A 22911-nucleotide genomic window follows, 5' to 3' on the forward strand; every position below is an offset into this window, starting at 1 on the left:
GACTGGGTTAGTGGTGACACAAACCCAGGAAGACTACGAGCTCCGTGAGGGCAGGGCTCCATCTGCCCTGTTTAGCACCGTATCTCCTGCTGGACCTTGCATGTAGCAGGTACAGCAGAACATGAAAGAAGTGACTTGCACCTCCCAAGCTCTCTGTCCCCTTTCTGATTGGCTGGGGTGTAGACCATGTCCCGGGCCTTAGAAACAACATGTGGAGGACAGTGGAGTCCAAGACAGAAAGGGCCTGAATCCTTGACTCTCCACCTGGAGAGCTGCCCCACCAGGAATAAACCGTTACTGTGTTAATCCTGACATTTGGTGGCTTCTCTGGTTGAGCAATTTAGTTGCCTTAGCTACTGCTGCTGCAAACTTGGGGGCTAGCTGTTGCCTGTGTGAGATGCAGACCTTGGGAGTTTGCTTCTCCCCACCTACGTACTCCCCGCTCTAAGTAGTTGGTTCATCTCAGTAGAAAATATTGGTCAGTCAGAAAATACTGCTTCCAATCGGCACTCTCATTGACTGACACCGTATGGCCAGAGTGGCAGCAGGAGAACATGCAGTTAAGGGAGAAGCTTGTAGATGCAGGACTGGATGCAGTCGGAGGGGAGCTGAGCACAGCTCTGACGGAGGTGCCGGGGAGCAATGGCAGGAAGCGAGGACAGAGTGGGTGTGCGCCCAGCACCTTACCTTCTGCATCCGGCCCCCCAACCCGCCCAGCCTATGTCACAGGGCAGCAGCCAGTCCCAGGGGGGCCCTTAGGCTCACTGGACTGAAGCAACAGCCTGGGAGGAACATTTATCAGGTGTTCTGGGTTGGCTAGCGTCCCTCCCAGTACCTGTGAGCATGGTCTCATTCGGAGACAGGGTTGATGCCAACGTGATGAGTTAAGATGAGGTCACCCTGGAGGAGGACGGGCTCCCGATCCAGTGTGACTGCTGCCCTTATGAGGAGAGGAGGCCAGACACGCAGAGAGGCCGTGTGGAGACAGAGGCAGGGTTGGAGCCAAGGACACCAAGGTTCGTCGGCAGCGCCAGAAGCTGGCAGAAGAGAGGAAGGGGCCCCCCGCTGACGCGCGGTGCTGGACCTCCAGGCTCCAGGCTGCAGGACAACAGCTCCCTGCCGTGGGAGTCCCCGTTAGTGGTCACTGTCACAGCAGCCCCGGGAAATGCATACAGGGAGGAATTAGAAAAGGGTTCGTGGGAGTCGGCCGGCACTAAGGGACCCGCCCCGCTGCCCCGAGACACAGAGAAAAGGCAGCCGAGGGCAGGTGGCCTCACCTGCTAGCAGGCGGGCCGGCCCCGAGCTGGGAGAGGCAACTCTGACCGCGGGTGGGCGGGGAGAGAGGGCACCACGCCCCGCCCAGCAAGGCCCCCTACTGGGCCCCCCAGCAGCCCGCAGAGGGAGGGCGAGGGGTTTTCCAAAGTCAGCAGTCCCTCCCAGCCTGAAGGATTTCCTCACTGGTCTGGCGGACCTCGGCCATGGGAGCCCACCCCCTGGCGAGCCCTGGGCCCTCATCCTATAAGCTGGTGTCCTGGCACCAGGTGGCAGACACAGTGGGCGCCCCGACTGATGACATGTGGCCAGGCGTTCTCGTTTACCCTAGCACTGGTTTACTCTGGAACCCTCCAGCTCTAACCAGAGCCCAGCAGCACACGAGACAGAAGAGCCTTTGTTTTCAGCTCTCGGTTCCCAGGCCAGCAGCTGAGCCAAGTCCACACCTTCTTCCCGTAAAAGTGAGCTGCCCCCCTCAGCGGCCTCAACCTGGCTACTTGGGGACCTGGCTTTCCCTCACCCTTGAGTCTCAAGTTCCTGTAATTTCCTGTGACCTCTGACCTTTGACCTGTTCCTTTAGCTCATCCATCGCACTGGACTCTTCTGAAGCTTTGGGCTCCAGAGTCAGGTGCAGCCACGGGTCAGAACCTTATCTGTTCTGGAAAAGGCCGCTCTGCGCCAATGCATATACACTCAGACACATTTTTAAACTTACACGTATTCATCTCCACTTTTCATACGATGGGACTAACTGAGCAGAACAGACGAACTCTCCCCTAACAGGCCTGAACTCCAGGGCCTCGTCCACCCTCGGGCCTCCGGTGAGCACTCCGCCTCACGTGTTCCTGAGTGTTTGCCGGGTGGAAATGAACCTTCGCATCACTCGCGGCCGCTGCTCATCTCATCAGCCCATTAATTGGCTTTAAAGACATGAATTGCTTCCGAGAGTGGAGAACCCGCGGTCTCTCTCGGGACCTGCCTGAACCCGTGGGCAGGGCCGAGGGGGAACAGCGGGCATCACACGCCCTCCTCCCCCAGCCAAACCAGTCAGCCTGCACCCACGGCGTCCAGGCCTCCCCTCTGGGTGGGAGGACACTCCAGGCCGCAGGGGGCTGACCACGTCCGGCAGGGGGGCGCCTCCCAGAGCCCCCACCCCCGGCCAGCTCTGCAGAGTGCCGAGTCCACCACGGAGCCCCCCAGCAACCGTCAGCCACGCGCCTCACCTCCATCCTGCTCACCGCCTCACCTGCAGCCGGCGTCATCCTGGGGGACACGTGGCCCCAAACCGTAGGCTTCTGGTCCAGCTGTGCCTCAGCTGGCGGGAGAGAGGCTACCAGAAAGCCAGCAATGTCACCGTCCCACTGTTCTCGGGAAGCCCACGTGGGCGAGCTCATCAGCTCGTCGGGGTCACCCTCCTCCTCAGGGTCAAGACAACTGTGTCTGTTCGGGTTTGCTACATAACAACCCATCCCCAACACTCAGTGGCTGAGAAGAACCTATTGTTTTCCATAATGTGGGTGGGCTGGGGGGTCTGGGCTGGCCTGCCCTAGGCTCCCTCAAATGGCCGTGTCCAGCCGGAGGCCTGGCCGGACTGATCGCATCTGGTGGTTGGCAATGGCTGTTGGCTGGGCCACCTCAGATCTCCTCCTCGTGGTGACGTGTCTTCTAGCAGGCCAGACCGCCTCCTCACGGGGGTCTCGGGCGGTACATCAGGAGGATGAAGGCAGAATCTGTGAGGCTGGGTTTCCCTGGTGGCGCAGTGGTTAAGAATCTACCTGCCACTGCAGGGGACACAGGTTCGAGCCCTGGTCCAGGAAGATCCCACATGCCAAGGAGCAATGAAGCCCATGCGCCACAACTACTGAGCCTGTGCTCTAGAGCCCGCATGCCACAGCTACTGAGCCCGTGAGCCACAACTACTGAGCCTGCACTCTAGAGCCCGTGAGCCACAACTACTGAGCCCACGCATCACAACTACTGAAACCCACATGCCTAGAGCCCGTGCTCCGCAACAAGAGAAGCCACCGCAACGAGAAGCCCACGCACCGCAACGAAGAGTAGCCCCTGCTCGCCGCATCTAGAGAAAGCCCGCGTGCAGCAACGAAGACCCAACGCAGCCAAAAATAAATAAATTAAATAAAAAAATAAAAATAAAAAAAATAAAACCAAGTCTGTTTAAAAAAAAAAGAAGCTGTGAGGCCTCTTAGGGCATAGCCCCAGAAGCTGCAATTTGTCATGTCCACTACATTTTCCCTGTCAAAGGAGGTCACGAGCCAGCCGAGAATCCAAGGGTAGGGAAATAGCCCCTACCTCCTGATGAGGAGATTGGCCAAATTTCACTGCAACGGGGCATGCGTGGCCAAATGCAAGGGATCTGGGGCCGTGCTCTGCAACCCACCACAGGATAAATCGGGCTCAGCGCTATTTCTCCGATTCTCCAAACTTTAGCTCACCCCTCACCGATCCCCCAGCACGTGCGCGTGGGCGTCTGCTGCTGGGGATGTGGACATGCCTCAGGCCGCACTCCCTGCCTCCAATGCCTTACAGTGGCTGGGCGGCAGGTACGGTTCAGGCGCAGCACCGCAGACAACCGGCGCCACGAGAGCACAGGGAGAGCTGCTGGTGGGGCCGGGGTGCCGCGAACGCTTCCTGGGGAAGACGGCGCTGAACTGAACCACGATGTCGAGCCCAATTTGCGCTGGCGAAGGTGCAGCCCCCTGGGAGAGGGCCCAGCAGAAGCGAAAGCACCAGGACAGAAAGGAGTATTTACTGGGCAGTGACTGACCACCTGCTCTGCGTGGGGCTCAGCCGAGTCGTACAGAAGGCACGGCGGAGCGGGCGGGACTCCGGGCCGAACGTGCCAGGCACCATCAGAGCGGCCCAGGGATGCAGGGGGGGCCGCGAGCGGAAGGACAAATGCCCTCCCCTGCAACGGACGTCAGGGGGCTTCTCACCGGGCCTGACCTGGGCCTCCTTTTCACGAGCCCCCCGGCGGCCAAGCCTCTTTCTCCTCACTCTGCTCGCTGGGATCTTTTCTCTAAATCCAACCCTCCAGCGATTTCCTCAGAAACCCAGCCGGAAGGCGTGCCTGACCCCTCCTCTTGGCTCTAGGTCTTTCTAACCTCAGCCGTCCATGCAAGGAGGCCCCCAAGTGAACTCCTGGATGGACACGGGGGAGTGAGGGTGCGCAGGAAGGGCTCTGTCCAGCTGGCCACCGGGCCTGTCACTCCTCCTGGGGCGGGTCGCGGCTGGTCCCTCCTTCGCCGTCTCTGCTTCTGCCTGGCTCAAGCCCTCATCTCTCTCTCGCTCCTCCGTGGTCACCTCCTCCCGTCTGTCTGTCTGCACCTCACCACCCTGCCCTCCATCCCCTACACAGCAGCCAATGCGGTCCTCCTAAAAAAGAAGATCTCCTCAACATGCCCCTGCTTTTCAACTTTAAATGGTTTCCTGTTGTCAAAAGAACATACAGCATCCTGTCTGTCACACAACAGACACTTGGTAAATAACTGTTGCATACGTTAACAGTTGGATGAGGAAAGAGAGTTGCTGGCCTTCCTGCCTGAAACTCAGATATTCATTGTCACACAGGGTGAGTGGCCTCCAAAAGGAGATGACATGACCCCGGATGGCGAGAAGCCAGAGGGTGGCAGGAGGAAGTTCCAGGCATGGGAAGCCTTCGGGCACCAGAGTGTAGTTATCACTCCACCACCAACACGCCCGCCCTCTGAAATTACTTACTGCTTGTAAGTGTTCCTTGCTGTTCTTCCGCCGTCTCTCCGACTTCTCTGCCCTGCTTGTCAGGGCCCGAATCGCAGCTCGTGTGCTAAGGTTTGCCCCGAGTGCCGCGGGACAGGCAGGGCGCCTGGACCCTGGACTCGCGCGGCTCGGGCCGTGCAGGCCCCGCCCCAGGGGAGGCCGGACGGCAGGAGAACCGAGGACTGCGGCAGCGGCATCCCTGGGCCCGCAGCAGACGCCTTCGGAAGGGCAGCCCCACGCCGGTGGCAGGAGGGCCAGAGAGGGAAGGCACCCCTGCCCACAGCCTGGCTGGCTGTGTGGAGGCGGCACAGGGCACCCAGGGGCTCACGGTGGCCCTGGCGGGAACTCTCGGGGCCAAGAAGCCAGAGAGCGGGCCGCCGCTTGTCCACCCCGCACGCCGCCGCGCCAGGACCCCACCGCGCGCTCCTGTCTGCAGCACCAAGGAGCGCGTCCCGCAGAGGGGCAGGGCCCCCACGTCTTCCAGGGAACTCACTCTCCCCCACAAACCAAAAGTCTCTACCTTCAAACTACTCAGTTAAGGAGGAGCCGAGGAAACACAGAGGGGTCAGCACAGAACCGTGTCAGAAGACTCCCCTTCTACGTAGGGCGAGTTACTGTGAGAATTCACTGAGACTGCGAGTAAAGCATCTAGCACGGTGCCAGGCACGCGGTAAGTAGTCCTCAAACAACAGCAACAACCGAACAGAAACGGAGAAGAACACAGGGTCCCCAGCAGACGTAAGTAAACAAGTACAACCAGGGGCTGACATGAAGCACGTGCTGGGACGAGAGCTCGTCTGAAGGATGCGGCGGACCCTCGTGTGCATCGCCCGTAGCTGGCAGGGTCCACGTGTCCCAGGGACCAGGGGGAGGGCGCTCTGGGGGCCCCTCTGCCCACCACGCCGACGGACAGCACAACTAGGGATCCACCTCTGAGAAGTGGCTCGCGCTGCCGTCTGTATCACCGCCGGGTTGGTGAAAGCATCTCGATGGTGCTCCTGTACAGCAGGCAGGAAAGGCGGGAGCCACCGAACCAGAGGAGCGCCTCTGAGCAGCGAGCCAGGAAGCTTCCATTCTCGCTCGCCGTGGTCCACGTGCAAGGCCAGGGGCTCTGCACCCCTCAGCCCCCGCCCCGCCCTACCCTGGGGTAGAGCAGCAGCCTGAGAGGGGCCTGGTGAACCTCTGACCCCGAAGTGACAGCATCGTAGGATCCACGCACCCGGATGCGGGCCCGGACGCCGAGCCCGAGGACGGCGAGCCCCAGTCCTGGTGAACCGCACACATGGCTGTCACCACAGCCACTCGCTCTGGGCACCTGCCACGTGCCAGCACTGTGCGAAAGGCTCCGGGGAGAGTTGCTGATTTAGGAAAAACAATGGACTTGGTGCCCAGGCTCGCGGTCACGCTCACCTCCAGCTTCCTGAAGCCCTGCCTTCAGGGCGGTCAGGGGCTTTCAACTACCAAGGACTAGTCCAGTCCTAAAGCAAGGGACAAACTCGTCCTCTGGGAGCGTCAGTGATTTCCAGGCTAAGTAAGGCTCTGCTACTTCCCCTTGGCTACAGAAAAGGTTACACACGCCACGTGTGATACTCGTACTATTTTCTTCACGTGGTTCTCGGCTAACAGGACAATAAGGACCGTCCCTGAAAACCCAGTAACCCTTTTTAGTACTACTCATCCAGCCCCACCCACAGCCCTCTCTCTTTCTCACTGCCCTTTCGAGATACGGTCACACTTCACGCAAGAATACTAGAAAGACTAGAATAACTCTTTAAACACACAGGGAAATATAAATCACAAACATAGATCCCCAGGACAAAGCAAGATTCAGAATGCCCTGTGCATGGCTGACCTCACGAAACATCCTTCTAAAAGTTTTTTCTTTTGAATTAATTATGACAATTATGATGGTACCATGCATGTCAAGAAGACAAATAAAACTCTATAAATGTTTCCAATAGTCAAAAATACTGTTTGACAAGTCAGGAAGACATACAAGTTGCCTTCTCCTGCGTTGCAGATGGGGCAGGGCCCTGGAACAGCGTCTGGTGCAGGTCTCTGCAGCCATTTGGGGGCTGCAGCAACCAAAAATGCAACACAGTTTGGAATGAAAAAAAACTGTCGTAGAAAGAAGGGGGAAGAAGAAGAACTGTGTATTTCAGGGGGTGAATTTTTCATGCACAGTGTAAGAAAAGGGAAGAAAAATGGACTTTACTCTTGAAAGTATCCACAAACACATGCTTCTCTGTGTATTTACAGGAAGAACAGGTCAACCTTCTGCAGCCCAGAAAGGCAACACCAGCAGGTGTCCGCCAGCCCCTGGAAGAGGGGAAAGTGCCGTGACAGTCCCAAGGGGACAGGAAGGGGGGGCGAGAACTCCAGGCTCCTGGTCTCCCTTCTTGATCAAGATGAGCAATGAGAAAAGAAAGCGGCAGGGCGTCTGTGGAGCTGTCCTCCCGCAGCAGAGAAATCTGTCCCAGGCGGAGAGAAAGGCAGACTACCGGGAGGCCTCCGCAGCGGGGAACCACGTCCCCACAAGGGCCTGCCCCATGCTCCCAGTGACGATGCGTGAGACATACACTCCACGGGCACCAGGGAAAGGAAAACGGAGCAAAGACGAAGAACACCATCAAACGGACCCAGGTAAGAATCCGGCAGGAACGCAAAGGTTGCGGGTGGGGAATAAGGGAGGGCCACAAAGAAACCAAGACGAAGCAGCAGAATTGAAATCTTCGTTAAAGCAAGAACGAGCCCAACTGACAAAACAGAAACATCATTCACAGTTTGGAAGACAAGCTTGAGACACTTTCCTGAGTGCAAATTAAAGACCGAATAGATTTTAAAAGAGAAACAACATTATGTGCATGAAGGGTAAAAACATGAAGCGTCCACATTCCGAGAACTGAAATTTTACAAAAGCTTACTAAGTATTTGGGGAAAAAAATAAAGGAAAGAGACATACTCCTACACATGCACTTGTGGATTACATTTCAAGCATAGAGAAAAATAATCCTACAAACTTTTAGGTGTTAAGGGCAAAAATACAGATAAATAAGCAAAGCGGAAGCTGTCCTCAGCTTCGTCACTGTGGCCCAAAAGGACAGGGACGCGTGGGCCCCGCATTCCGAGGGTGCACAGTGCTAAGCTACGGAGGCCCACCCCACGCAAGTCGATTTCATGTGCAAAAAGCAGCGAGACCATTTCTCAGGTATGAAGAATTCAGGAAGAAAACCACCTTCCCAATCTCCCTGAACAAGGTGTGTACGACATAGGGAGCCCAATGGGGACATGAACACAGAACTCAGCATGGGGACCTCCCGATATAACCACAGAATTAAATCTATACAATTGTAAATACGATTCTGAAATTAAAAGTAAAAATCAAAATATCCTTGGAAAACAAAGTATTATAAATTATCATCTTCATTATCATTACCATCGGGCTTTAAAAATCCCAGATTACATTAAAATGTTTAGAAATTATTTCAGGGGCGGGGAGGAGAGGTAAGTTCCCAATCCTTCATCATAGCTGAGAGTTAATTTTTGACATTGGTAATTAGAGGACAACAGATTGAACTCAGGTCTTAGAAACACTAACGGTAGCCACTAAAGAAAGAAAAAAAACCTAAGTTTATATTTTTCGAACCGGTAGAGGTAAAAATATGTAATTTCTTTAGAGATAGAGAAATGTAAAAGGAAACGTTGAGAATAAGAAATGCTTGACTTAGAGATTAAATGGTGATCAATGGGAACCAAACATAGGTATTATTTTAAAACCTCACAAGGGATGTGAATTCAAAATGCAGGCTCCATAGTCTGTACTGTTTCAGTGATGTTTTGCACAGGCCAAAACTAGGATGCCCCTTGCATTCCTATCATTCACCATTGTCTGGAAATTGGGGAAATTAGGAAGAGGCAAAATTATCATTATTTTCACATAGTAAGATTTTCTCCTCCACCACTCTCTCAAAAAATAATAGTAAACTGCCAAGTAATGTAAACTTCAGTATCTACTTAGACAACTAGTAGAAAAACACATATGCAAGAATTAATATAATTCCTATATATTGGCAATAATAAAAAAAACTGTTCAGAATAACCATACAACATAAAAGACAATAAAATAAATACGATGAAACATGTATCTTTATCAAACAAATATTTCCTGAAGGAACAGATACAAATAAAATATGAGGCATATAATGTTCCTAGCAAGGAAAGCCATAACATGTATTACAAAAATGTCAATTCCCTCCCAAATTATTTAATAAATTGAAAGAAATTCCAACAACATAGTTCTGCACATTTTAACTAAATTATATTAAACTTCATAAGAAAGTATAAGTGGGCAAGGAAAATAAAGATCATTAAAGAGGAAGATAATGAAGAGGTGAAGCACTGCTACGTATTAAAACATAGTACATAAGACGACACTAATGCAAGTAGCGTACAACCGCCGCAGACGAGATAAACAGTCCAATGATACAGACAAAAAAGCAGAACTAGAACCAAATTATGTTTCAGTCCTTAATGTGATGTAAGAATGCATTTTAAATCAGTGGAGAAAGAATTATTAAATAAAATCTTCCAAAATAATTGCTTCACTATTAGTAATAAAAAAATAAATGTTGACACTTGTACTCACATCATTCATCTAAATAAACTACAGGGTTACCGCAACAACAAAGCCAGAAAATAACGAGAGAAGGAAAATTTTATATGCATAGCTATATGGTGTGAAGACAGATTTTGTAAACATAGCATCAAAATAGAAACACTAAGGAAAATTTTGATAGATTTGACAACCTATATTTTTCATATCCTTTTATAAAAAATGCACAAAGGCAAATGACAAATTGGGGGAAATATTTTAGAACATATACAATACCCAAAAGTCTATTAAATACCTCACTAAGTAAAAAGCACTTGCAAATCAATAGCAAAAAAAAAGTATCTCCAAAGAAGAATAGACTATGGATACAAACAGGCAATTCAGAAAGGCAGACCAATAAAGAGCCAGTCACCATATGAAAACTCTTTCTCCTCACTAATGACCAAAAGAATACAACTTAAAACTAGATACCATTGTTTCCTGGTCAAAAGGGCAAAGATTTTTAAAAAAATAACAATACTCAGATTGTCAAGTGTAGCTAGGAATCAGAAATCATTCCCATACCTTATTGATGGGCGTGTCCATTTCTGGAGTGCAGATTTTCCAAGTGTCTCAGGTGCCTCGTAAATGTTTACCTCCTATTAAGCCAGCAGTTGTATTTCATGATTTTGTCCCCTAAGAAAAGAATCAGAAATAAACACTAAGATTTTGACCAAGGACTTAAATTGTAATTTTCTACATCAAACTTGGAGAATAAAAACCTAAATGTTCATCAAGAGGAAAATATTATCAAATAAGTCGACTTAAATAACTATGCATTTATAAGGGACCACTGCATAATATTCAAAAATCATTTTAGAAAAGCTTTTCATGATATGGGAAAATTCTCATGATGCAATGCTAAGTGAAAATGCAGGATATAAAATTTCTCGTACATTACGATCTCTACTTAAAAAATTCACTTTTCCTCCAATCAGCATGCATTTATTTCTTCAATTAGAGCAATCACATTCAATATAATTTTTTAAAAACCAAACGGTAAGGAAGCATCTCCAAATGAAGCACTTGGGGCCCAGGACCCAGCATGTCAAGTCATTCCTTATGTTGAGAATCCGAACACAGAGAATCAAATTGGAAGCCCTTTTTCCTCTCAGCTTAACTTCAGGGCCTGGCGGTGGGCACCTTGGGCTCCACCTGTCTGGTTATCTCCATGTGTGTAATACCAAGTCACCCAGGTTCTCTCTTGTTCCAGATGCTGTGTCTGATCCCACTCAGCAAAGCGGTCCATAGCATGTGGTCGGTGGACGTTACTCCAGGAAATGAGGGCATCACCGTTGAGTTGTGAATGAAACACGCTTTGGGCACAGTGGAGAAAGCAAACAATTGAAGGCGGGCACCTTGGAAGTGGGCAGTGAGGTCAACAGAGACCTTGTTCTGGAGCCACTGCCTGCACTGGCCTGACCTTCCTCTAGGTTCTCTGGGTCAAGAAACACCTACGGTGGAGGGTAAACAGCTCTTGTGTTCAGCGTGCATCACTGCAGCTGCAGTTTCCTTTTACCTAACCCCCGAGTGGGCCCCTGAAAGATCTTTTCACGGCTGTCTCCTCAGGAAATAGTCCCTGTATTTACTCAGCGACCAGCAGTAGTTCTGCTGGGCTCGTCTAATCCAGCCTCTCATACTTGTATCTATTTTTCCATGTTTGCTAGTTTAATGATTTGAAAGTAATCCCTCTCTCATGGCTTTACACCACATATTTAAATGTTCTTATTTCTGTGTCAACATTTTGTGTAAACATCATTTCAGTTCCTTCACCGTTTACTCAACAGAAAGGAGATATCACCCCCTACGTTTGAATTCTTAGAGATCATATTCTTCCCACCTATTGAGATGTTTTTAATATTTTTGTTTTGTTGCTGAATAATAGATTGCATTTTATGCTTCTATAATTTAACGTGCTTACTTCACAAAATAATTTTTCTTCTCACTTTAAAAAGGATACAAATTGCTTTAGACACTTTTAAAAATTTTCACATTTAACTGTGTCACTCGTGGTGGTTGCAGAGCCTCTTAGCCCAGGTAAGGAACTTAATGTTGATTTTCCGTCGATTACATGCAAGCCTTACACAACTTTAGACCTCTTCTTGGAACCCCAGTGCTGGTCCATGGGCGCTAGCTCTCCCTGGCACTGTCTCGGCTGCTTTTAACACCGGTTCGAACATTTCCAGGCCCTGCATCCCCTCTGTCACTGATGGAGATGCAGCAGGTCAGGCTGGGAACGGCCTCGCCGGGGGGGCAGTGTCTGGAAGTGATGGGGCAGGCTTCAAGACCGCGTTCTCAGCGCTTGCTGGCGGCCGGGGGGCCCTGCCACCCCCTTCACCCAGGAGCACGCAGGTAAGGAATTCCCTACCTTCCTCCAGTGAGCTGCTTGGGATCTACTCCGCACACGTTCCTGGCAGAACTCATTCTCCTCGGGGGAGAAAGGACTCACCTCTATTTTATCTCTAACTCCCTCTGGCTTCTAGCCAGCAAATCAGTCCTGCTCACCTTCCTGCCCCCTCAGAGCTCAGTCCTACGACTCTGTCACTCAGCAGACGTCGGGTCAGGTCTGCTCTGGGCCAGGCCTGGGCCGGGGCTGGGGATCAGCGTGAACAGGTCAGCGAGACCCCCTCGCCCTCCTGAGACTCCAGCTTACTCTGGACCACAGGGGCATGCAGGTTGGTCCTCCACCTCAGGCGCCTAAACTCTCGCCTTGAAGCCCCCCTCTGGGCTTAGCCCCCTCCCTCCTCACTCGTAGGGCATCTCTCTTCCTTTATCAAGACTATTCCTAATTATCAACCACGAGGGGGCCCACAGTTGTACTCAGAAAGCAGCGTGTGTCACAGAGCTGGATATTTTGCCTGGAAGGCTCAGTCTCTAGCCTGCTAGATTTTGCCTGGAAGAGACACCTATTCCTTCCAGACTGAGTGGAGGTGAAGGGGGCTGAGGGCTCAGGGCTGCATCAACCTCCTCTGGTGCATTCGGTTGAGACTCTCTGGGGACTAAGCAAAGGCAGGGCCACCAGCCAAAGTGCAGACTCTCTGCATGGCCCAGCCCAGCGGGATGCTCAGAAAGGACGGTTTGCACAGGTGCTCAAAGCAGCATCCAGAATGGGGGGGGGGGGCAGGGGTCATGTCCACCAAGAAGCCATTGAAGCAGAGACTTCAGGCCTCCCTCTTGCACAGCCCCTTCTAAGGACCTGGGAAGGGCCCTAGAAGTTTGTATTAATTGATTTGATTTCTTAAGCACCTTGTTCCACATTCCTATTCCTCTCCCTCCCCTGCTGAGTCATTTAGATGTAAGCTCTCAGTCTTGCTGGCTCCACCCTACATCAGTGCCTAATGAGTTTCTAAAAGCTCCTGTCCCTTGCACTCTGACATATGTGAAATGCAAGGCATCACATAAGTATTCAGACGCCTAGCTCCACATTTCCTGCCCCCCTCGTCCCCAAGACCACTTTAAGAAGTATGGCAATCAGAGGGGTATCTGAAATGATCCAATAACAACAACCACAGAATTACGGTTTATTGCGGGTTTACTCTAAACCAAGCAGTGTGCAAAAAACTATACTTTATGTTATTTAATTCTTACCAGAACACAATGGCATAAGTATTACAGGGCCACAATCTCTTATCTAAAATCCCCAAGGCCAGTTGTTTTTCAGAATCAATAACTTTTCGTATTTTAGAAAGGAAATTCTACCAAATACCATATCTTATTTAACATGCCGAGAGCAGACCATAATGAAGCATATTAGTATTTCTGCAGTAAAGTGACGAATATTCATTCCAAATGGTATAAAGATCATAAATAGCTTCACATCAGTTGGGGTCAGGTATCACATGAGAGTCGACAGGAGAACTTTTACGTTCCTATCCTGTATGCTATGGAGGGGGTCACCTACCTCATCTAAAACTAGTATTCAGTCATTAACTAATCATCTAAATGAGAAAGGATCTATAACACAGTTCTGCTTTTTCCCACTGGGATTCCTCACTAATCTGACAAATTGGCCACAGCTCAAAGGAGTATTACTGCACAAGTTTGGTTTAAACATCAGTAAATAAGGGTTTCTGTTGAGCTGATGTGACATGTGCCCTAACCAATTTCTGCCCAAGAGTCAAGGCTTAAGGAAAGGTCCATGATATCAAAGAGCCATTTTATTTTTCCTAATGTGCTTTTCACAGATGATAGTGAATTTAACAATGAGTGAAGTATATAACAGAAGCTAAAATCTTTCTTGACTATATGTAGAATGGTGGCCTGAGGATCCAGCTTTTAAAAAAATGAAAGATCTAATAATTAAAAACAGAAACTCTAATAGAAAAGTTATACGGCAGACTAGATACAGCTAAAGAGAGAATTTATGATTGGAAGATAGACCTCATTGTCAAAAATGTACCCAAAATGGAGCAAGGAGAGAAAGGAAAGAGAAGGAAAATAGAGAATAGCATTTAACAGGTGTAGCATAATATGAGAAAATAGAATATGTTTCTGATCAGAATTCTAGAAGGAAAACAGAATGGAAGAAACACAATACTTGAAAAAAGAATGGTTAAAATTTTTCTAATATTTTTAAGGACATGACTCTTTATATTTAGGATGTCCATAAACCCCAAGAAGGGTATTTAAAAATAATTCACACTTAGACACATCCTAATGACATTGATGGATACAAATAAAAAGAGAGACTTTTTTAAATTGGAGGAAAAGAATAGATTCTCTAGAAGGAAACAAGATTTAGAAATATAGCTGATTTCTCAACAGTAATAGGGGAAACCAGAAGACAGTGGCATAATATCTAAAATGCCACGGGAAAAAATAAATGTTGACTTGAAATGATAAATCAGTTCAGTGTATTTTTTGAAAATGATGATGAAATAAAGATATTTCAAAAATCCCATGACTGACCCTCATTAGAGGCACTTTCATAGGGAGAAGTCTAGGAAGAGAGAAAGGATCCTAGAAAAAAAGTTCTGAGATACATAGAATGTTTATCAAAGAAAATAGTAAATATGTGGATTAGTCTAAGCAAACATTAGCTGTGGAAAATAGTAACATATAATTTGTGTGATTAAAAATAACAAGCTAGAACTAAGAAACAGAACAACTGCAACATATAATCTATAATAAAAGCACTCTAAGTTTCTTGTATCATTTTTAAAGAGGGTAAAATATTAGCTGTAGACTTTGTCAAGTCAAATAGCTTATGGATTATTAATATTTCAGGGTAATCAATAATATCATAGAAATAGAATATATTACTTCCAAATTGAGTTGGAAAATAAGATGGGAGGGAAGAAAAAAATTCAATTAATTTAAAAGGCTGTAAGAATAGAAAGAAAAAGGAAGCCTAAGAAAGGTAGGACAAATAGCATGAAGTAAAATAGTAGAAAGGAATTTCAGTATATCACTAACCGTAATAAATACTAATGAATAAAACTTTCTAATTACAAAGTTAAGATTATAATGCTGAATTTAAAAATCCCAGCTATATGTTGGTTATGAGAGATACATCTAAAATATAAGAGTACATAGACAGGTACAAATCAAAAACAAAAAAGGAAAAATATGTTCTAAACAAATAACCAAAGAACACTGGTAGTAATATATTGGTATAAGTTGAAAACAAAAATAATATGGGCTTCCCTGGTGGCACAGTGGTTGAGAATCCGCCTGCCAATCCAGGGGACACGGGTTCGAGCCCTGGTCTGGGAAGATCCCACATGCCGTGGAGCAACTGGGCCTGTAAGCCACAACTACTGAGCCTGTGCGTCTGGAGCCTGTGCTCCGCAACGGGAGAGGCCGCGATAGTGAGAGGCCTGCACACCACGATGAAGAGGGGCCCCCGGCTCGCCGCAACTAGAGGAAGCCCTCGCACAGAAACGAAGACCCAACACAGCCAAAAATAAATAAATAAATGTAGTCGTTAAAAATAAATAAATAAAAAATAATTTAAGGCCAAAGGCATTACAAGAGACATTAAAAAAAAAGGTTATTACATATTGATAAAGGGCATAAAGGGCTCAATTCAACAGGAAAATGTAACAATTCTAAGCATTTTTGTTCCTAATAACAAAGTCAAAACATAGAAAACAAAAATAGATAGAATTATAAGGAAATTTTGAGAAATCTAGCATCACAGAAGTAGATTTTTAAAATTCCTTCTGTAAATAATCCATAAACCATATAGACAAAATTCAGTAAGGATATAAAATACTTGAATAACACTATGAAAGAGGCTCATGTAATGGGAACATAATAGAAATAGAGAATTAAATATTTTTTTAAACTCTCAAGAAACATTTACAAATACTGACCACATACTAGGAAATAAAGTAAACTGTACCATATTTTAATAAGTTGATATTACACAGACACACAGTTCCCGACTGCAACAAAATTTTATAGTTTCTAAAACACAATTTTCTTTTTCAGTTTTTAGTATCTCTAAATTAGGATATGTCTTACAATCAGGGACTTCTTATAATTACTGTTGCCATTTTCTCACATTTTAACATTTCTGAAATTTGAATACTTCTTGTATAGCATTTTAGATCCAGCAAATATGTTAAGTTCAAAATCAATAACAATATGATTTTTTAAACAAATTCGTACGTTTGTGAAGTAAAAAGTACATTTTCAAAGACTTCGTGATCATTTTATGATGTCAAATCATTACGCTGTACACCTTAAACTTACACAGTGCTATATGTCAATTATAGCTCAGTACAACTGGAAGAAGAAAAAAGCCTCATGGATCAAAATAGTAATCATTATGGAAGTTAGAAAATACCTATTAAAAATATTAGGTATCAGTAATTGTGAGATGCAGCCAAGGTCATGATAAGAGGCAAATCTATAGTCTTAAATTATATTAGAAGATTTTAAGAGGCTGGAAATTAATAACCTGCAAGAACAGCAGAACAAACTCAACAAAGCAAAAGAAGGGAAACAATAATGAACAAAATGTAATGCAGGTGAAAATAAAGGTATGGGAGAAAGGATAAACAAAGCCAAAATTTGGTTCTTTGAAAAAGATTAATCAAGTTAACAAATCTCAGAAGAATATAAAGGTAAAATGAGTGAAAATAAAATATACATAGCATAAATGAAAAAGTAGGTAACTATGTATATACAACAAAAATTTAAATATCAAAGAGTATCAGAACACATCCGGGCCGAGTAATATGGAAAAAATGTGAAAATAACAAATTCCTACATAAAACAAGTTATCCAAACTGACCCCAATAGGACTGAATGATCCTGAAACCTTTAAATGCCTTGAATCAATATTTTTAAATCTATCTACAAAGAAAATATGGATGGTTTTACAGATGAGTTCTACCAATCAGTGTATAATTCCATCACGCAACCCTTCCAGAGCATGTAGAAAGAATAAACATTCCTTCCACTCATTTTATTGGGCTAGTTATCAGAATCACAGATAATACAAAAAAAGACGACAGGCCAACCTTATACAAGAACAAGAACACGCATATACACAAATGCAAAAATACTAACAAAATCATTATCAAATAAAATCCATGTCCACAGGGAAGGACTTCAAGGTTACTTTTGCGTTAAAAAACATTAAAACCCATTTTGCTATAGTTATCATATTAACAGCTTAAAGTGGGAAAACCATAAACCAGACACAGAGACTTGCTATGTAGTTTCAGTAATCAGGACGGTGTGGTGCAGGCCTGAGGGCTGACAAACAAGTGAAGCACAGTATAGATGCTAGAAACAGGTCCACGTGCATGGGAAACCTGATTTCTGACAGTGTTGGCCTTGCAGATGAGCAAGGAAAGAATGGCCCCACTGGTCATCCACAGAAACCAAGAAGTGGGCTCCCTACCTCACTTCACATACAAAAACAATAAGTTAGTAGCCTACACGTGACAGGGTGTTTTTTTTCCTCATTTGGGAGAAAACATAGGATAACATCTTTACGGACTTCATGCGGGGAAGGTTTGCGTTTGAACTGTCTGATCCCCAGAGCCCTTGCCAGCCGCCCCACGTGGGCTCTGCTCCTCTAAAAGGAAGTAATATCGGAAATAAGACGTGACTGATGATATTTAAATAAAAGCTAAATCCAAAAACCATTGAGATAAAAAACTCAGGAAGACGAGGGAGAGGGAAGATTAAGATAAAAGTCTAAAGCCCACTAGATGTAAGTGAAAAAACATTAGAAGAGGTGAGATGAAGATTGAGGAACATAAGTTTTAAACGAACAGAATACGACAAGGATAAATAGTATTGAGAAAAACCGTTTTTACCAGGGAAAGGTTGAACTTGGTGTGCGGGCAGAGGGGGCCGTCGGCTGCTGTTGGCTTCTGCTGCCCCCGGGTAGGGTGCCCCCCGCCCCCCCGAGAGGTGGGACCCAGGAGGCCAAGAGGGATGACGGCCTTGGCCAGACTCTCTTTAACGAAGCTTCTGCCCCAACACGTGAGCACTCGCATAAGAGGCCACAGGTCCTTCCAACAAACGTTTATTTCATCTACCCATTCCTTCCACCTTCACTTACCAAGCACCCAGCTCCTTCCACCTTCACTTACCAAGCACCCAGCTCCTTCCACCTTCACCTACCAAGCACCCAGCTCCGTGCCTGCTGCCTAGTAAGAAATCAACACGTGGCAGTCCTTCCACCTTCACTCCCCAAGCACCCAGCTCCGTGCCTGCTGCCTACTAGGAAATCAACACGTGGCAGTCGTCCCTATCCTAATACTATAGGTTGTTAACCTTTACAATTTCACCATTTTGGTCCCACAGTCTCTGATGATTCCTGGGCAGAGGGTGAGAGGTGTGACCTGAGGCTCAAGGAGGGGACCCCGATGACACAGCCTCCTCAGCCACAAAGAAGACCTCGAGTCTGACCCAAGGACAAGGAGGAGCCACCGGACACTTCCCCAGGGAAGGGCTGTGAATTCGCATTTTCCGGAGGGGACCCGCGGGCTGAGGACCGGGCAGAGAGTGGAGCGGAGGCCAGGTGGGTGGCCACACCCAGAACAGGCGGTGGTGGGGAAGGTTCAGAGAGTGGGCTTTGGGGCTACTTGGGAGGCAGGATGGAGACCGACCGGGGAAAGATTCAGTAGAAGAAAGCATCTTCTGATTTGTTAACTGAGAGGCTGGTGAGTCTCCTCTGCGGAGACCTTAGGAGAGAGAGGGCTCAGCGTGCAACCCTCCAACATCCTCCCGGGTGAACAGCCCACACGTGAACCCACGCCCCAGGGTCTCCTTCCAAGAAGCTGCCGGGAAGGTGGGCTGGCCCTGGCAGCCTCAGGCCGAGGCTGTGTGCAGCGGGAGCCCGGCTGGGCCAGGCCAAGTGGCGGCTCCGCCCTGCAACCAGGACGGTGGCCGGCTCTGACCCAGCAGGCGCAGGGCCTCCGGGACCGACAGTCCTCAGACTTTACGCGCCGAGGGCCCAGAGCCTCACGGCTCAAGGTGTCGCTCCCGCAGCACGAGCATCTCCCGAGAGCTTGCTGGAAACACAGCCTCGGGCCCCTCCTGGGCCAAAATCTGCGTTTTGACACGATCCGCAGGAACTTGCCTGCTTGCTCAAGTTCCAGAGGCGGGGACCTAGCGCACATTTACGCTAAATCCAAACAAAATTACGAACACGTTATTTCCAGAGGGCCTGAATCAGATAAATACAGAGCACAGACAGGTAGGTAACCGTCTGTGTGCACGTCTGCGACAGGTCCACGGGAATCGTTTGCACTTGTTTACGAGCTGAACCGCCCCGAGCACGAGTCGCCCTCCTCCCCCCCTGCCGGCTCTGCTCTGTTCCACTTTCCTTACACAGATTTTCACGTCTAAACTGACGAAAGCCGGGGATTCTGCTAATTATACACGCCACCTCCCGCACTCACAAACCTGGTGTTCGATGAGCATCACACAATAACAAAATAGCCAAAGAAGCCACGAAGGAAACATCGTCTCTAACAGGAAGTGGACATTCTGCCAGCCCTGCTTTGTCCACACGCGGGCAAGTCAAGCCGAGGAGAGAGGGAACCGGCCTGGGAGCCTGTGATTCCCAAAACGCTCACCCGTGCTGCCCCACCCAACCCCCGTCTGTGCTTAGCCCAGCCCCTGTTTGCAACGCTTTGCTGCCCCAAACCTGTCACTCAGCCTTACTCAAAAGGCCAATCCAAATCCCACATCCCCTAGGAAACTTACCCATTTGGTTAAAAGCTGTATTTTTGAACCAAAATTCTAGGTACAAGCTAAGAGATTTAGCTAAATCATTATACTTATATGTACAGTCTTCCAAATAAAAATGTACCCAGCTTTACACCGAGATCACCTTGTTAAGTATAAAGTTGCATGACATGTCATTCTCTTGGGTAATTCCCAGCAGTTCAAGTGCACTTCTGCAATGGCTCTCTCGTTTATCAGGAGCTCTGCTTTCTACAGAATAAGCGGCAAGCGGAAAGTATTAGGGTGGGTTTACAAAAACAGAGCAACTGCAAAAGAAGCAGTATGCTTGAAAAAATGTTTGCCAGGACCTAAAACTAGGTAAGATACACGCTAACATCGGGACAAGGAAGTCTACGTGGCGTCAGGTCGGAAATGAGGGCAGTGGATGGGGAAACCCAGCTTGGGTAAAAGATTATGGAGAAACGGACAGAAGACATTCTGTTATTACGCTGAGGAAGGGCCATGACCTCCCGCTGAGAGGGCCGCCACTCCCGAGGGTCAGCCTCGCCCCTCCCACACCCACCCAGCCTGTGATGCTGTGAGGCTCCGGGCCACAAGCAATGGAACCCGTGACCAGTGTGACCGGCGCGGACGGTGATCGCTGCAGCACAGGGAAGAGGAGCGGGTGTGCCCCTCATGCCTCACCCCTCCTAACTGGCTTCCGTAAGGCTCGCCACGTGCTACACTGACGCCACCTGAGCTCCCATGCCCACTGGCACACGGGAGTGGGAAGCACACACTAATTAATAGCTTACAGAGTTGAAGTCAACATTTCCTGAATCCCTTCTGGGGAGGGCAGCCGTGAGGTCGCTGCAGCAGCCTCTTCTAAAGCACCCACAACGTGTCGTGGGAACTGCTGTAAGGCTCACTGCTGTAACAAACTCTAAGCCTCTGTGGCCTTCACAGTCGATATTTAGTTTTCTCATGAAATCCAACCCATACGGTAATTAGTCCCTCAGACCCTTTCAAAATGGACCTACTGCCCTTCTAGGTAACGGTACCATACGGAAAGGAGAGTATCCCAACATTCAGAGGAACCAGGGTCAAAACAGCATGGATACCCGGAGACACAGGGCATCGTCAGGGCCCCCATCAGAGCAGACACTGAATGGAGCCCGCCCGCCCCGCTTGCCTCAGGACCACTGGGCCACAGACCTGCCCGACGGTCATCTGCCCGATTCCTACGTGTACACCCGGACTGGATACACTCCGTAAAGCTGGAACGGACGTGGGTGGTTTCCTAGAGTGTGGGGTGAGAGCTATCAGCGTGGAGAGGGTTCGGGAAGCCTCAGACTCCCCACATAAATTAGCCAGTCAAAGACAATATCGCTCTGCAGGACCTGAAGGATGCGAGGGTGTCTCCCCTTAGCTCATCAGTGCGTCCTTACGAAACCTCGAGGGAGCCCGAGGGCTGCAGGCTCAGCCGAGCAGCTGTGTGCCCAGTGCGGCCACCCCACCAGGGAAGGCTCCGGGGCATCGGGAACTTTGGAGACAGACACTGACCTGGAAGGCGCCCTGTCCACCCCTGACAAGGGGGACCAGACGCGGCTCAGGTTCTCCTGGGGTGGACACACAGTGCCTCTGCAGCATTCACTCCCTGCGCTCTGCCACGGGGGTGCCATGGGACGTGGACTGTCCAAGTCCTCCGCAGAACCCACACCGGTCCACCGTATCGAGGCCATCAGACTGCAGGAGCCAGAACTGAAGGCCACGCTGAGACACGCGCACTCCGGAGGGTGGGAAATAAACCCCAGGAGCCGGCACTTCTAGGGCTGGGAGGTGCCCTCCAAAGGGAAGGGGAAATGGTCACCACTCGGGCGTCTACCATGTAGAAGGGGCCAGGCCCAGGGCCATCTTTGGGCTCTGCAGGCATCATACTGCAGGCTGGGCAATGGGCTCCAACACTGACCTAGAGACATAAAATGCCCAGCTCTGTGGGCCCCGAGAAGGGCAGGGGCATAAGGCAGGGTCAGACGGTGGTGCAAGGCCCTCCCCATGCACCCTGTGGCCTGGGAGACCCCAGTACTGGGTACTAGAAATATCCACGGTGGGGAAACGTCACGTTGAGTGGTGCATGCCAATGGGAGACCCTCACCCTGGACCCCAGGGTTCAGGAGCCGTGCTACCCACAGCCAAGAGTTATGCACGATTTGAGGGAAGGCGTCAGGTCTGCTGCAGGGCCCTCGCAGAGACGGAGCACGTGTCAGTGGACGTCAAGGAACCACGTCACCATGACTGCGTCCTGCAAGGGAACGGCCAGGTCCACCCAGTCTTCAGGCCCACAGACCCCTAGCAGTCCGTCCAAGCTGGAGGGGTGCCTCTAGGGTCATACACCCCCGGGGAGGGGCCCCAGCCCAATGCCCTCTCCCCCTGCAGACTCCTGTCTCCCCCTCAGCCACCCCACGGGGCGGGTCCCTCGTGAGCAGATGATGCAGCGGGACACAGGGGTGATCGCAGTATTTGGGGGGTGCCCCTGCCCAGAGCCCCACCCAGGCCTGGCTGGGGCCTCACTGCCCTCAGCTCCTCCCTCTGCCCAGCCCTGCCCGGCCCACCCCCCACAGAGGCTGTTTTCGGGAGAATTCCCAGTAAACTTCCCACATGCAAAACCTGGTCCCAAAATCTGTTTTCCCAGGAACCCAAGCCTGGCGACTCTTTTAAAGAAAATGTTCTCAACTATCATCCTTCGGAAAGAACAGCAGCCCATACACTGATGGCTAATTAGCTTGCCTGGTAGACAAAGCCAGTGCCTGGTGTGGCACGCTCTATGAGAGAGTCACGGCAAAGCCGCACGGTCCCAGGACAGCCCAGCTCGACTCGCACTCCGCTTCCGGGGAAGGTTCCGGGAAAGGACGGGTGGTTCTCCATCCCCTCCGACCACGTGGAGCCTGTCCAGCCTGGGCACTTACTAAGACTCCGAGCCTACGGGTCTTCTGTGAATTGAGGCCGGTGGCAAAGAGGAAATGAGGTCACCAACGAGGAAGGCCAGGCGAGAAGACCCTCGGCACAAACTCGCCCATCCGGCCTGGTGCTCG

At 49.2% G+C, this 22911-nt stretch overlaps 1 long non-coding RNA gene across 2 annotated transcripts in view; it reads right to left on the reverse strand.

Moving 5' to 3' along the window:
• LOC309647522 overlaps positions 1-22075 on the reverse strand; it is a 35206-nt gene extending 13131 nt beyond the window's left edge. Inside the window, exons 1-3 of one of the 2 annotated variants that reach the window (XR_014256140.1) lie at positions 19556-22075; positions 10205-10315; positions 6266-8917 (exon numbers count right to left, since the gene is read on the reverse strand). This is a non-coding gene — a long non-coding RNA (uncharacterized lncRNA). Of the gene's footprint in view, positions 1-6265; positions 8918-10204; positions 10316-19555 lie in introns of those variants that run through there. The other variant, XR_014256139.1, reaches the window with a different exon arrangement.
• Between the last annotated feature and the right edge of the window lie 836 nt (positions 22076-22911).

The sequence above is a fragment of the Balaenoptera physalus genome (genome assembly GCF_965194825.1).
Source record: "Balaenoptera physalus genome assembly, chromosome: 18".
NCBI lineage: Eukaryota > Metazoa > Chordata > Mammalia > Artiodactyla > Balaenopteridae > Balaenoptera > Balaenoptera physalus.